The 14798-nt window shown below is 35.4% G+C and overlaps 1 long non-coding RNA gene across 1 annotated transcript in view; it reads right to left on the reverse strand.

Moving 5' to 3' along the window:
• Positions 1 to 206: 206 nt before the first annotated feature.
• LOC147583226 (uncharacterized) overlaps positions 207 to 14798 on the reverse strand; it is a 48449-nt gene continuing 33857 nt past the window's right edge. Inside the window, exon 3 of the long non-coding RNA XR_015246476.1 lies at positions 207 to 393. This is a non-coding gene — a long non-coding RNA (uncharacterized LOC147583226). The remainder of the gene's footprint in view (positions 394 to 14798) is intronic.

Consider the following 14798-nt stretch of genomic DNA (forward strand, 5'->3'; position numbering starts at 1 on the left):
CATACGCATATATGCATGTTGGTACAAACATATATACCACTGTGAAAAGTATATAGGTATTTGTATTATGCTTTCAACTTTTCCATATGTTGAAATTTTCACAATAAAAAGAAAAACTAATAGCAAAAGCAAATAACCTTTCCCCTCAAGTTTAAAATTTAGAAACAAAATAATTATTTGAAACCTAATAACTGTGTCAGTGAGAGATGAAGCCAGGACTGATATATTAATCATACGGCACTTGCTAAGATAAAGCTTTAGACCTTTCTCTAACCCTTGATATTCTAAGAAACAGATGGAAGATAATTTAAAAGACTCACATGAAATTTCTGCACTTCTGTAGTGTGAGAACAAACCGAGAAGTCTAGGTCCCCATTTTGCAGCATCTGTGGGCTGAGGAATATATGTGTTATTAGTTGCGCATTTCAAGAATTTAGCTGGTTTATACTGACTACAAATCATTCATTCTACCATTCTACCATTAGTTATATATACTAAAATGCTAATAGTTTCTAATACGTTACAAATATTCTTCTACTTGTTCTTACACTATAAATTTGAACTTTCTTCTTTATCCATTTTCTTGCATATTCTCCCTGGATTGTATAAAACTTTATAATGCATCAATAGTCAGGATTTATATCTGTAAGGCTTACATGTTAAAATAACAGGTTTTCAAAAAAATATTTTGGGAAAAATGTTAACTTGCACACCACATTAAATCTTTTCACATTAGTACTATGCAGAACAAGAATGATAAGTAAGGGTCCTAGGACCCTATCAATCAAACCCTGCACCAAGTGTTGTAAAAATATCCCATTACCTGATTGGTAAATTGATAATGACAATGGAGATCTGGTTGCATAATTAATCAAGGGGATATAACTAAGGGTGGAGTGTCCTGTATAACACCAGGTTCTCCACCCTTCCCTCCTAAGGCAGGGTGGAAGAATTTCCCTTGTAAAACTAAAAACTTAAGTTGAGTTGCTTTCCTGACTGAACACAGATCGACTTCCCATATGCCTTTACAGAAGCAAGGAGTCCTGATGGAAATGGATTGGAAGGATTCAATTCATTCCCAGTTTTGAATAAATCTCTTACATTCTTTCAGTCCCTGCTTTGGGTTGAATTCTTGCTGGTTATCTGAATCAATAAAGAATCACATAAAGTAAATGTGTCTCTAAAAAAGAACATGGAGAGCAAACAATTATTTTGGAGTACATTAGTATTTAAAGAAATGCCAACTAGATTATAATGTAAACAATCCTTATCTAAACTCTTCAGAAACCAGGATTTTCAAATATTTATTATTGTTTTTCCATATTAAACTAAGATTTTATGAGTGCTCAGCTTTCTAACCAACTTTTCACATGATTTTTGAAGCAAATCACCACCACCATCACCAAAAATAATTAGTCAACACGCACATTAGTAAAAACAGTAATCTGAATCTCCTAAAGTGCTTTCACTGTATACAGAAAGTAGATGAAAGATATAAAGTACAAACTTTGACTTTTTATTCTCAAACATCTCATCTAACTTTGCAAGAACTGAATTTTTTATGTAGTAACATAGATTTAACTCCTTTTTTTCATTTTAATATAGTATTGTTAGGTCTAAATAGACACATATCTAATAATTTATATTCTTTTAATGTTTACTTAAGGAATTTCTGTGCTTAGATCATTAAATGTGCATATAAAAATATGTTTCCAAAGTTCCTTTAAAAATCATCATTTGGCATGAAAATTATGGTCTAATTGATATTAATGAGGTATTACTGATACACTACAAAATTTCCATTTATCCAAATATTTTATTTACATATACTGTATTTTTAATTTTAATATTAAAATACAAACCAGAAGATCTCTTCTAAGAGAATTTTCATTCTAATTTTCTTTTATGTATCATTAAAATTCAAGAGGACTTGACATCCCAAAGCTTTCCTTTCTCAATGTTTTTTTTTTTTTTTTTTTTTTTTTTTTTTTTAATATGGTTAGCAGAAAACACAGATAAACGTAAGGTACAAATAGCACCATATTGGCAGGTTTTACCCTGCAGAAAGAAAGCCACGAATGTAGTCTCTAGTAATGTCCTTCCCCCCATTTTAATAAGAAGGTTTGTGTTGTTCTGACATTAAATGGATTAAGCAGCAAGCCTGCTGAGAAAAATACTCAAAGGTATTAAACCCTTGCAGTGTTGGTTTAACTGTAAGTACTGTAAAATAAGATTAAGTCTGAGTTTGGAAGAAGAACTGGATTTGACATAAGACTAAAAGGTAACAATATTCACAGATGCCTGAATTAATGCTTCAGTGAAAAATATAATTAGCACAGGATTTGAAAATATGTCTCCTTTGGCAAATGTCTTCAGAGAGTAATCAGTGCTGTAGACTGATGTAGTGGAAAGAGCACTGGGCAAGTAGCCAAAATCTTTGAATTCAAGTTTGTTGCTTTAGCACTCACAAGTTCTGTGACCTTGGATGAGAAATTTCTAAAGTTTTTGAATTGCAGTATTCTGGATGTGGCCAATTGGCAACCATTCTCCATTTTATAGTGTGCGTTTCTGGACTGCAGTCACCCCAGATTTCTGGGCAATTGAGGTTGCAGATGCAAATTAGGTTCAGCCAATTAAACGTACTTGTTGAGATTTGGAAGGCAGAAGTCAAGTGAAGGTCATCTTCCTGGCGCTTGCATTGTTTTCTGCCAATAAGCGAGATTGTGAAGACATGATTTTGTGTGATAGTTTCCAGCGTCCAAGTTCTTGTTTCATGGGTTGTGAGACGCTGTTGCGGTGGCAGCAGTGGTGATTTCTTGAGCCCTTACGTGTAGCTCCAGTTGGGTGTTTTTGAACTCAATAAATTCCATAGTGACTTCTGGATTCCTCACCTTTCTGATTGAAGCAGAAGTAGTAGTTCCCCTAATAGGTCAGTTCTGCTGCGTTCTGGAAACATTTCTTGATGCCTAGCCTGGAGCCTCTATCTCTAGACTTTCCAATTACTTTGTAAGCTTTTAATTCCCTATATTGAATTTCGGTCTACCTCAAGTATCTGGAGCTTATTCATTTTCCTGAACTGAACCCTAGCTGACACACACATAAGCAAATTTCATTCATACAGCACAGGGCAGTCATGAAGACCAAACTGTACCACCTAAGTATACTCCATATCGTTTTCTCTTTTTTGAAAGATGGGTAGTCATGATAAACAGCTATTAAAATTGTCTTGTGGTATTTTCATGTCATTAATTTTACTCAGATAATATTTATCTAAACATGTTTTGTGAAGTATTGGTTCTGTTGGGCGAATATCATAGAAAAAGCAATTGTGTATTTAATAGGTAGCTAGGTATTATAAATCTCTGATTCCTAAGAATGTCCATGTGTTTGAATGATACCTTTCTTGTAACTGGAATGGATAGTTTTCACTTCAATTTTATATTTTCCTGGTAATGTTTCATTTTTATGACGGCGGTAATTAGAAGCACTATGGCCAATTCCATAAGTGGAAATGTACTGACAGACATGCAAGTCTGTCAAGATGTTGAGAAGGTTTGGAAACATTTTGCCTCAGGGTCTCATACTTTCTAAATAAAGAGAATAAAAACAAAATCCTTGTTTAGCACCTTTTTTTCAGAAACATTTGTAGTTGCATATGTGGAGCTAAGACACATTTTACCTTTCAACTAGCTTATATGCCCAACTACCATTAACACACCAATCCTCTTCAGATTAATTTACTGACGTTACTTCATTGCTCTTCAGTTTCAACTTGGCTCCTGACCCCTGTCTCCATTTCTGTTTGTCTTATTCTGTGCCCCTTAGGCTTCCAATGAGTTATTTTCTCTCTTCTAAAATATATTATTACATTGACTTTTTTTTCCCCCTTGAGACTTTCTTAGAAAATATGTATCATATCTATCTTATGATAAATATGGAGAGAGTCTTATTATATTGCTCTTGGTCCTTTCAAGACTTAAATTCAATTGGACCTCGTGATAAATACCCTCTATTTCCCCTCAATAGGTGAATTCAGAAAATAAGAGATTTACAGTGAGTACTCATTACTTTCTTATCTAATTTTAAATATAGACAAAATAAACTACATTGAATTTTCTAGTGCTCTGTGAATAAAAGTTTATTTACTTCCACATATATAAAATTCCACCATACAACCCTATGTTCATGATTAAATCTATCATTTCTAAGCCAATTATAACCTTAGTTTCTAATTTTAACCTTAATTGGTTCCTAATATTTAGATTTACCTAATAAATACCCATTTCATCTTAGATACTGTCATGAGCTTTGTTCTGAAAATATTTTGTTCTGAATACATACTCCACTTCCCTTCTGAAGAACCTGTAGTTTCTCCTTGTTCAGCAAGTCAACTTATTTTTTTACTGTTTTTTTTTTTAAGTTTATTTATTTTGAGAGAGAGAGAGTGTACGCACAAACAGGGGCAGAGAGAGAGGCATAGGGAGAATCCCAAGCAGACTCCACACTGTCAGAGCAGAGACTGAAGCAGGGCTCGAACCCATGAACCGTGAGCTCATGACCTGAGCCAAAATCAGGAGTTGGACACTCAACTAACTGAGCCATGCAGGTGTCCCCATCAAACCAACTTTAAATAGCCATCCTAAGAAACCTCATCAATGTGTCTAACTTTACTTTCTTATCTAATTTTATCTTCCCCATTCCCTAACACATGCCCTCCATTGCAGTCAAACCAATTTTCTTATGACTTTCTAAAAATGTCAAATTTATACTTGTCTCTTTAGCATCATGTTTGTTGGAAAACCTACTGTCCATGTACTCAAACTGAACCCATTAATTTCATAAATTACTGGCTTGTGTCATGTGTTCTTCACATTAATTTATACTGTATCTCATATTATGATTTTTTTCATTAACAAGCTATATTTCCCATGTAATTGATGATTGTGCTGGTGAAATGTTAAGTGCTTAATCAGTATGTGTTTGAGTTTAATTTATATACTTAATACAACATAGCCTAGACATTTTGTTGTTGACGTTAAACATCCTAAAAATTACATTCATGGTTTTTTAATTGTTGGTTTAGTCACAAGTTTTCTCATCTACAGTGACTCTTTTTTTCATATGTCAGTAACAAGTATGGTATATTACTTGTAGTTCAAGAGAATCTGTATAGTAATTTATATGCTGAAGCCAGATAATTTCACTATTTGTACAGTATAATACTCATTTGATAGGCGTAAAGGATGCATTCATTCAACAACTGTTCAAGTATCTGCAAGGTACTCAGTAATGGGGAGGGCATAAAGAATAAAACACGGCCCTTGCATTGCTTTCAGAAAATATACCGGGTGTACAGGGCGAGCAGTGTGAACAGGGTATCACTATGGAGCATGATGAACTTGAAGATTATGGTTATGATGTACTCTGAAAGTACATAAAAATGACCCCCCCCCCCGAAAAAAAAAGACGTCTAACCTCGGGGATTCTGAAGTGACAAGGAGTAGGCATTACTCCAGCAAACAGGCTTGAGAAAGTCAGAGGAAACCCAGACCAAGGTCTGATGGCAGTGAAAGAAATTCTTGCTTGGCAGGTGAAGGTTTAAGATATAGGAAAAATGACTTAATTAAATTTTTCTGCTGGTATATTTAGTTCTGATTCAGATTTCATGATTTGAGCTCTAGTTTCTACCTTGAAACTTAACAAAATTACATCCAGTCACAAGAACATGCTGGGAATAATACATTTTTTAAAATAATATTTCATAAACAATTATTATTCCTAAAATGTCTACAAGGGGAAAATTCTTTTCCTTCTGTTTCAGGTCACACTTTTTTTAAGTTTTATTTATTTTTTGAGAGAGAGAGCACAAGCAAGGGAGGGGCAGAGAGAGAGAGAGACAAAAGAGGACAGAGGATCTGAAGCAGGCTCTGCACTCACAGTCTGAAGCTGACAGTCTCAGGCTGACAGTGTGACAGGCTGACAGCGTGACAGGCTGACAGCAGTGAGCCCGATGTCGGAGTGAAACTCACAAAACACAGCATCAAGACCTGAGCCAAAGTCAGAGGCTCAACCAACTGAGTCACCCAGGCACCCCTCAGGTCACATTTCTAAAGAGCTTTACAGAGGGAGTGTTCTCAAGAGAGGAACATGTGAGAAGTAGGATGGGGTAGGAGAAGCAGCTAAGGAGGCACGTGAGCCACCATGGGGCCCAGCTTCAGTTTGGTCCTATGGGTGACTCTGGAGCTCAACTGAATCCAGAGTTGGTCCCACATTGAGGCAAGAGGTCTGGCTTGTGTTAGGGAGGAGGAAAGGGAGGATAACCTCCTGGATGCAGAATGCAGTGACTTCCACAGAGCAGAGGGAAATTTTAAGGAAAAAGGGGAAGCAGTGAGCCTGGTCAGCCAACACTCAGAGCATCTGGGGGATGGGTGCAGCTGGGCACAGCAGGTGGTAAACGGGATTTGAGCGGGAAACTAACAGGACCCCCTAAAGCATGCTTATTCCATTTTCAGGATTTTGAATGCCAACCAAAAAATGCTCGTTTGTTCAAATGTCTACTATAGTTTCATGTATAATGAAACTTAACTGGCTTTGTTGCTTTTTAGAAAAGTAAGTAATTTAGAGAATATAGAAGTTATATACTATACATTTAGCCTAAGACACATCTATCTGACATGATGAATTCAGTCTTAGTGAGGTTACGATCATTGCTTCTAAGTTTTATCATATACTAGAAAACTGCCCAAACAGACATTAGCCATCAGTTTGGAAAATAAGAGTCACACTGTGATGATGATTTATTTTTTTATTGCTTTGCTGGTTTTGTTTTAGGCAAAGCCTCCATTTCTTTCCTTAAATTTTCTCCCTACAATTTTTCTTTTCGTCTTAGTTCTTTTTTCCCTCTTTTTATTTTTTTGCATTCCTCTCTTTTCTCTCTCCCTGCCTTCTACCCCTCCCTTTTTTTCTTTCTTTTCCCAGTGTTGTGAACTTCCTGTCATAGGATAACTAAAGCTCAACCTGGAGCTGAGAAGAAACAAATTGTTTCAGGAATTTGGATGTGCTTGTTTTTGTTTGTTTGTTTTTCTTATTAATTCACTTAAAACTTTTTGAACCATTTCATGATTGTGATCTCTGAATTTTAGTCTTGGACTTTCACTTCCAAACCACCTTCCAACAAATTAAATAACATGTATTTACTGTATTTCTTCATCATTAAACTTTGGTGAATTTAGAGAATGTTCTTTGAAATGACATTCTTGAGAAAGAAGTTCTTTAGAGATCCTGCAACCCAGGGATCAAGGATTTCCTGAAACTGTTGTGCTTAGCTAAATTATTTATCTATGTTTGTATGAAGTCAACTTGTCATTAAAACATAATTAATATTGCATTATTTTTTGGTCAAGGACACACTAAACATTTAGTGCAGCATGCACAACTTTCAGGAATGTAGAACCATAAACAATTAGTTGTATATAGTTATGACATAAGGTGACTTTTACAATGTGCAGTGTTACTACTGAAAATTAAATGCGCATCAGAACTAACTGCACCCAGGAATTGAACTAACTGAATCCAAGACTATAGGCTGACATAATTTAGCACTAATAATTTAAAGCATTTTTTAATGGCTTTGTTGGTTTAGTGGCTCTGTTGATGATGATATGAAACTCTGACGTAATTGTGATTGTGCTGTATTTTGTGAATATCTGTTGTGCTACATAGCAACCAGAATACTAATCACAATGGCAGTTCAGTCATTGGTTTACTCAATTGTTGGAAGGGGTGCTGTGTGTATCCCTAAGCCAATGACCTGTCCTTGTTATTGTGGTGACACTGGGCAGAAGCACAAACAGCTTGGTGCACTCATATTAGCACAAACTGCACTAGTCGGGATCATGTGGATAAAGTAGTCCATTGTCTTCCTTTTGATTCATAAGCACTGTAAGAAGTATTCTCAAACAGTTTTAACACATTTGCATTCAATTCCCATATAGGTTATGTACAATGCATATTGTTTATGTAGATTTTCAATTCTCAATTTGAATAAAATCTACCTTTTCCATTCAGTTCTTTTTCAAAAAGAAAAATGAAAATTAGTGTTTACCGAATATAGGCCCTGTGCATTTTATATACTTTCTTGAACTTAATCTTAACAACAATGCTATGAAACAGATAATTTTTTTAAAAAAATGAAATAAATTCACAAACTATAAAATTCACCACTTTAAGGTGTACAATTGTGTATTTTTTGTGTATTCATTAATTTATGAAACCATCAATATTATATAATTCCAGAACGTTTTCATCACCCCACCCCCCCCCCAAAAAAAACCCTGTAGTCATTCACAGTCACTCTCTATTCTCCCTTCTACCAGCTCTTAGAAAACCACTAATCTGCTCTCTGTCTCTCGGGCTCTATCTGTTCCCGACATTTAATATAAATCAAATCATACAATATATAGTCTTTGAGATTAGCTACTTTCATTTCCCATAATGTTTTCAAGGTTCACCCATGTTGCAGTATGTATCAGTATTTCTTTTTTATGGCTAAATGACATATCATTCTGTTGACAGAGTACATTTTGTCCTCCCAGTTCATCAGTTGATGGACAAGTGGGTTGTTTCCACTTGTTGGCTCTTTTGAAGAAGACTATTATGAACATTCATGTCCAAGTTTTTGTGTGGACATGTTTTCATTTCTCTTGGGCATAAATCTAGATGTACAATTCTGGGGCATATGATAACTTTATATTGAAATTTTTGAGGAAATGCCGAACTGTTTCTCAAGTGGCTTCAACATTTTACGTTCCCACTGACAAGCTATGAGGGTTCCCATTTCTTCATATCCTTGCCATACTTGTTATTGTTGTTCTTTTTTTATTATAGCCATCTTGGTAGCCACTTGGTTAAGGTTTTTTTTCATTTTTCTAATAACTAATGATGCCGTACATCTTTTAATGTGTTTATTACACATTCGTGTATCTTTTTTGGAGAAATACCTACTCAAATGCTTTGCCCATTTTTAATTAGTTTATCTTAGTGTCTTATAGGAGTTTTTTTATATATTCTGACTTCTAGACTCTTAACAAATAATATGAGTTGCAAATATTCTCTTCTGGGGTCAACTTTTTTTCTTGATAGTGACCTTTAATACATAAAGTTTTAACTTTTAATGAAGTCCAGTTAGTCTCTTTTTTTCTTTTGGCTACTTGCACTTTTGGTGTCACATCTAAGAAATCATAATCAAATCTGAGGTCAAAAAGATTTGCCTGCAGATTTTCTTTTTGAGAGCTTTATAGTGTTATAGTTACATATTTATATAAATTTTCGATTCTCAAAGTGAATAAAGTCTACCTTTTTCGTTCAGTCCTTTTTTTAAATAAAAAAAATGAAAATTAGTGTTTAGTGAATACAGGTCCTGTGCATTTTATGTACTTTCTCTCAAACTTACAACCCTATGAAACAGGTACTTTTGAAAGTGAAAATTAGTTTTGAGAGTTTTATAGTTTTAGTTATTGCATTTAAAATTTGATCCACTTTGAGTTAATTTTTGTACATAATGTGAGGTAAAGTCTAACTTCATTCTTTTGCATCTGGATATTCAGGCATCCCAGTAGTTTTGTTTAAAAGACTATTCACGGGTGCCTGGGTGGCTCAGTCAGATAAGCATCCGACTTTGACTCAGGTCATTATCTCACAGTTTGTGGGTTCGAGCCCCTGTCGGGCTCTGTGCTGACAGCTCAGAGCCTGAAGCCTGCTTTGGATACTCTGTCTCCCTCTCTCTGCCCCTCCCCTGATCATGCTCTGTCTTTGTCTCTCAAAAATAAATAAATTAATTAATCAATTAATTTAATTTAATTTATTTAAAAATGGCTATTCTTGCTCTTATTGAATTATGTGGGCATCTTCCCTCCAATATTAATCATTGTCTTCTTTTTAAACAGACTTTCATGGACTTTTTTATATCACTTCCAAGCCTTCTCTTATCTTTTTATTTTGGGATTTCTTAAATCTCATTTCTTGCCCCAAATGATGTTTATACCAAGAGACCAAGTTAGAAAATGTCACTTTATTCATATCTTCTTGTAACAATTTTCCCTTCAGATTTGTGTCAGCTTGTCAAAAGTGAAAGACAAACTTCAAGAAGATAGGTAATATAAATTTTAAAAATTTAAATATATTTTGGAGCATTTACATAATATTTAAAAATCACTTAAATTTAAAATGTGTAGGGAAAATGGCCATATCAAAGATATATTCTGTTGAGGCTGTCTCTCTACATAAAGATACTAAACTTCAAAGACAGATAAAGACTGAATACAATTCATTATATAGGCATGTATTAAATAACTGCCATTACACAGATTGAATGTAATTTACGATTGAATACCTCCCATTAATACTAATTCTAGGAAAACTAGAAAGCTTTTCCTCTAGTACTTACCTAGGAATGGAGCAAGATCACTAAATATGTGATCACATTTAAGCTTTATGGTAGGGGCACAAGTATCATAGAACTGGGAACAAACTAATTTTGCCTCAGGGAGTTACTTAGTAGGTGACACACATTGAATAGATCTTGCAAATAAACTCTTCCAAGAAGAGGGGAAGGCAAATGATTTCCAGCCCACTGGATGACATATACAAGGCAGAGAAGTATGAGAAGAGAACAGGAGGTATCGAGCAAACGGACTGTGGTTTTGTGACTCGACACTAGAATGTATATGGGAAATATGCTGGCAACTGAGGACTGAGAGGTGGGTTGAGGCCAGATTATAGATTGGCTTCAAGAGTATGTACTTGATCCTCTAGGCCACTGGAAATCATGAGGGTTTCTAAGCTGGAGATGATCCATTGTTTATCATAGTTTATATGTTATTGTAGCAACATGTTTTCAATTCTAACTTTCTATTATACTATAAAAGAGACAGTATAACACAGTGGTCAAAAACTTGGATGCCAGAGACACAAATGTCAGTTCAAACTGAGTCATCTGACCTGTACATTTATGCAGTTTTAAGTAAGTTATATAATCTCTAAGGCTCTGTTTCCTTTTCTGTAAACCTCACAGATTTGTTGTAAGAATTAAATGAGATAATACAGGTAAAATATTTAGCACTGTTCCTGGAAATATTACATGCTCAGTAAATGATAGTTAATATAAAAATGTCTTTGAAGGCTTCCTTGTCTATCTAGTGCCAAAGCAGTCCGTAGGACTCTAATGAGGATTTTATAATGACATAATGAGTTTAAGTGTTTAGTCCCACAGCGTTTGGAAATACAGGTCTAGAGTGTAAGAGTGAGTTTAGGCATGTTGTTATTGGCTATAAATTGGGCTATTACCCAAACATAAATAAATAATCAAACATAAAGAATGGGGAATAGTTGTAGAGCTTCACAAGAGAGAGCAGAAAATAAAGAGAGAATATTCTCATGGTTTAGGGGCACGCAACCTGTGTGCAATTATGAAAACTCAGTTCTTTTCCACAGAGAATATTCACATACATAGAATGTTTTGTATGGAGTTTTAGGGATTCATAGACATCATGAACTCATCCCAAGAACCTCTAAATAAGGAAATAATAAAGAATAAAAACATAAGACTTCTAAAAAAGATCAAGAAAAATCCATAAAAGAATACATATAAATTTAGACTGTATCTATGGTGACTATTTAAGAACCTAGGATCTTTTTTTTTAATTATTTCTAATGTTTATTTAATTTTCAGAGATAGTGACAGAGCAGGAGTGGGGGAGGAGCAGAGAGAGAGGGAGACACAGAATCCGAAGCAGGCTCCACATTCTGAGCTGTCAGTACAAAGCCCGATGCAGGGTTCAAACCCACAAACTGTGAGATCATGACCTGATCTGAAGTTGGCCATTTAACTGACTGAGCCACCCAGATGCTCCAAGAACCTGGGATCTTTGCTGGTGATATGGACTAGGAAATCAAGAACAACAATTGTTTAGCATCAGGATTAGATCCTTACTTATCCATGTAACCAAGTTCAAACCAAGTATCTGGGCAAAGAAAAGCCTCTTGCAGTGGGACAACTTTATGGTTAAACATTTTATGGATTTCCTCCAAGTACATTAGTAAAATACTGAGGGTAGACATCAGGCAGAGTATACTGTATCCATATTGTTTTTCACACGTGTGTTTCTAATCACCACCAAAATGGCAAGCCCATAGGATGCCCAGATAATGATGTTTTCTAATTCTCAAGTTTAGGAGAAAATCCTATTTAGACATAGTGGTTTATGTAGATAGAGTGGTAGAAAAATCTTCATAAAATGTGTATGTTTCTTTCTTCCTAATTTAAATACATTTTCCATGCTTCAGAGTCCCAATTTCTTTATCTCTTAAAAAAAAGGAAATAAAGATTTAAAGGTCCTTAGAATTACATTTATAACCAAGTCCTATTGATGAAGGAGGTTATTCTTATTGATTAATTGGAGTCTCCTGATCTCTTTGAACCAGAATGCTTTAGTAATTAACACGTTTCATCCATTGTGAGAATTATTCATCTCATTTTAACTGGTGGTAAGCATGAGGATTAAGGCTAGACCTGATTTTTGTTCTATCCTTCATAAACGACTAAAACTATTCTAGGAAGCAAGACTGGGGGTAGGAGGATAGACTAGAGGCAGGTGTGTATTTCCTTGTGTATTTCAATAATTATGCAATCATTTATTAAGAACCTACTGTGTCCTAGAAAATATGTTAGGTGCTAAAGAAAAAAAGATAAGTATGACACTTTCCCTTTCTTCAAAAGTTCACTCTTAATCTATTTGAGGAACCAACATATAAATAATTATAATGCACAGCAGAGAATGAATTTAGCTTCCCTGGAGTTTGGGAGAATGGGATCTTGTCATGGAAATCACAAAGAAAAGGTGACACTTGAGAAAAAAATCTCATAGATGAAATATGAATTTACCTGAAAGGGGAAGGGGAAGGGGAAGAGAATTCCAGGGAAGGAGAACAGCATGTTCAAAGGCAGGGTGGCAAAAATAAGCAGTGGGTTTCTTGAATTACAAGGTGTTCAGTTATGTTATATGTAAAAGGTGGGAGAGAGGATAAATGAGCTGCCAAGTATCCTGCATCTTATGAAAAAATTTCAGTGAGCAGCTGCTTGAACGCCAGAGTTGATTCATCAAATTTCTGAAGCTGTATCTTATTCATGTGAAACTCTGCTGTGATTACTTTGTGATGTTTGTCTTGGGCTTGTAGTCTAGAAGGGGTATTCTTGCTCAAAGAAAAGAAAATCTTTACTTGTTCTGGGGAAATCGCTGGCAAAAGAAACTGGAGAAATTGGCCGGAGCAGAGCATAAAGAGCCTTAAAAATTATGGCAAAGCTCTTTTGTGCCTAAGAGGTCCATGGACTTGGTTTTAATAAGGCTATTTTTAGAGCGGTTTTCGTTCACAGGTCCATAGGTTTTCCTTGAGTAATTATTAATGAATGTGATGTTGTGCAAACTTTATTTGGAAAAATTACTGGTAGCAGTTTTGAAATCAACAGGAAAAAAAATAAGACGAGTGAAGCGGTTATTATAACACAAAAATGAAGGCCTGAACTAAAGGCATGAGAAAGGAGAGAACAGGCTGGATTTGACAAGTATTTCTTGGGTAAATAGTATTTGATACTTGACAGATGTGGAGAGAGAAGTTTTCTAGAATGACTCCCATGTGTCCTTCTTAGTCATTGGGCAGATAGTGATGCCATTAAGGAGACAGGGAATTAAAGAGTATATGGTGGGAGGTGGATCAATTTGGTGTTGGACATCCTGAGTATAAATTTCAGGTTGGACATAAAAATAAAGATATATGATAGGCATCTGAAAAATGATTCTGATGGCTAAGAGGAAAGTTCCAGGAATACATACTTGGGGTCCTTAGAACATAGCTACCAGGTAATCCTATTGTGCATAAGGGATACACTAAAAAAGCCAACTGGTCACCAAGACAAAGATTTAAAGAGTGGCTTTATATTCCCCATCACAGATCCCTGTTTTATTTTTAACTATGAAGAACCAGAAAAGTCGTTATTGCTTCACAGTTTTTAGGACCCCCCCCCCAGGAATAAATAATCTATTTAAATGATATAATTGCATCCTATCATCATGGAATATTTTTCCCTATTAAAGTCTCCTTAAAAGCAAATAATTTTATTAAATATTTACCTTTTTAATGTATAGAAAGATTTACTTGTAAGTTGAGCATGTCATCTCAATTCATGGCATGTAAAAAAGCTAAATATTTTGGAGATATAAATTTGTCTGGGTGATTCACCTCCAGTATTTTCAGGAATGATGCCTTCTGTACAGACTATACACAGGTTGGGGATGGCTGGTGAAATCATAGCTCAGGGAGCGAATGAACACCACCATAGAGCCTAAGCCCTTGGAGGTGTCCTAGAGGTATTATTTGGAGTTGGCTTTATCTTTGGACCCTAACAAAGCATTTGATGTTCTGGGATGTAGAGGGGCCAGGTAAAGTTTTGGCCCTATCCTAACAGAACCAAGGTCACAATAGCAGGTTCACAGTGGTAGGGTTGGTTTCAGCAAGATTGTCACAAATTTACCATGGGAAAGGTGTGGGGTGTGCATATGTGTGTGTGGTGGGGAGGAGGCAAAAATTCACCTAAAATACATTTGAGAATGATTTCTTCTGATACCAGTTCCAAATTCCATTTCTATTTCCGGGTGGGGCTTGGTCACTGAACAGGAAACTTGAGTGACAGTCCTCAGAGTCCCGAGAATCAACCGGTTCACCCCCCACCCCCAACAAAAATGCCA

The sequence above is a fragment of the Puma concolor genome, chromosome A2 (genome assembly GCF_028749965.1).
Source record: "Puma concolor isolate L17-30 chromosome A2, mPumCon1.1.hap2, whole genome shotgun sequence".
NCBI classification, from domain to species: Eukaryota; Metazoa; Chordata; class Mammalia; order Carnivora; family Felidae; genus Puma; species Puma concolor.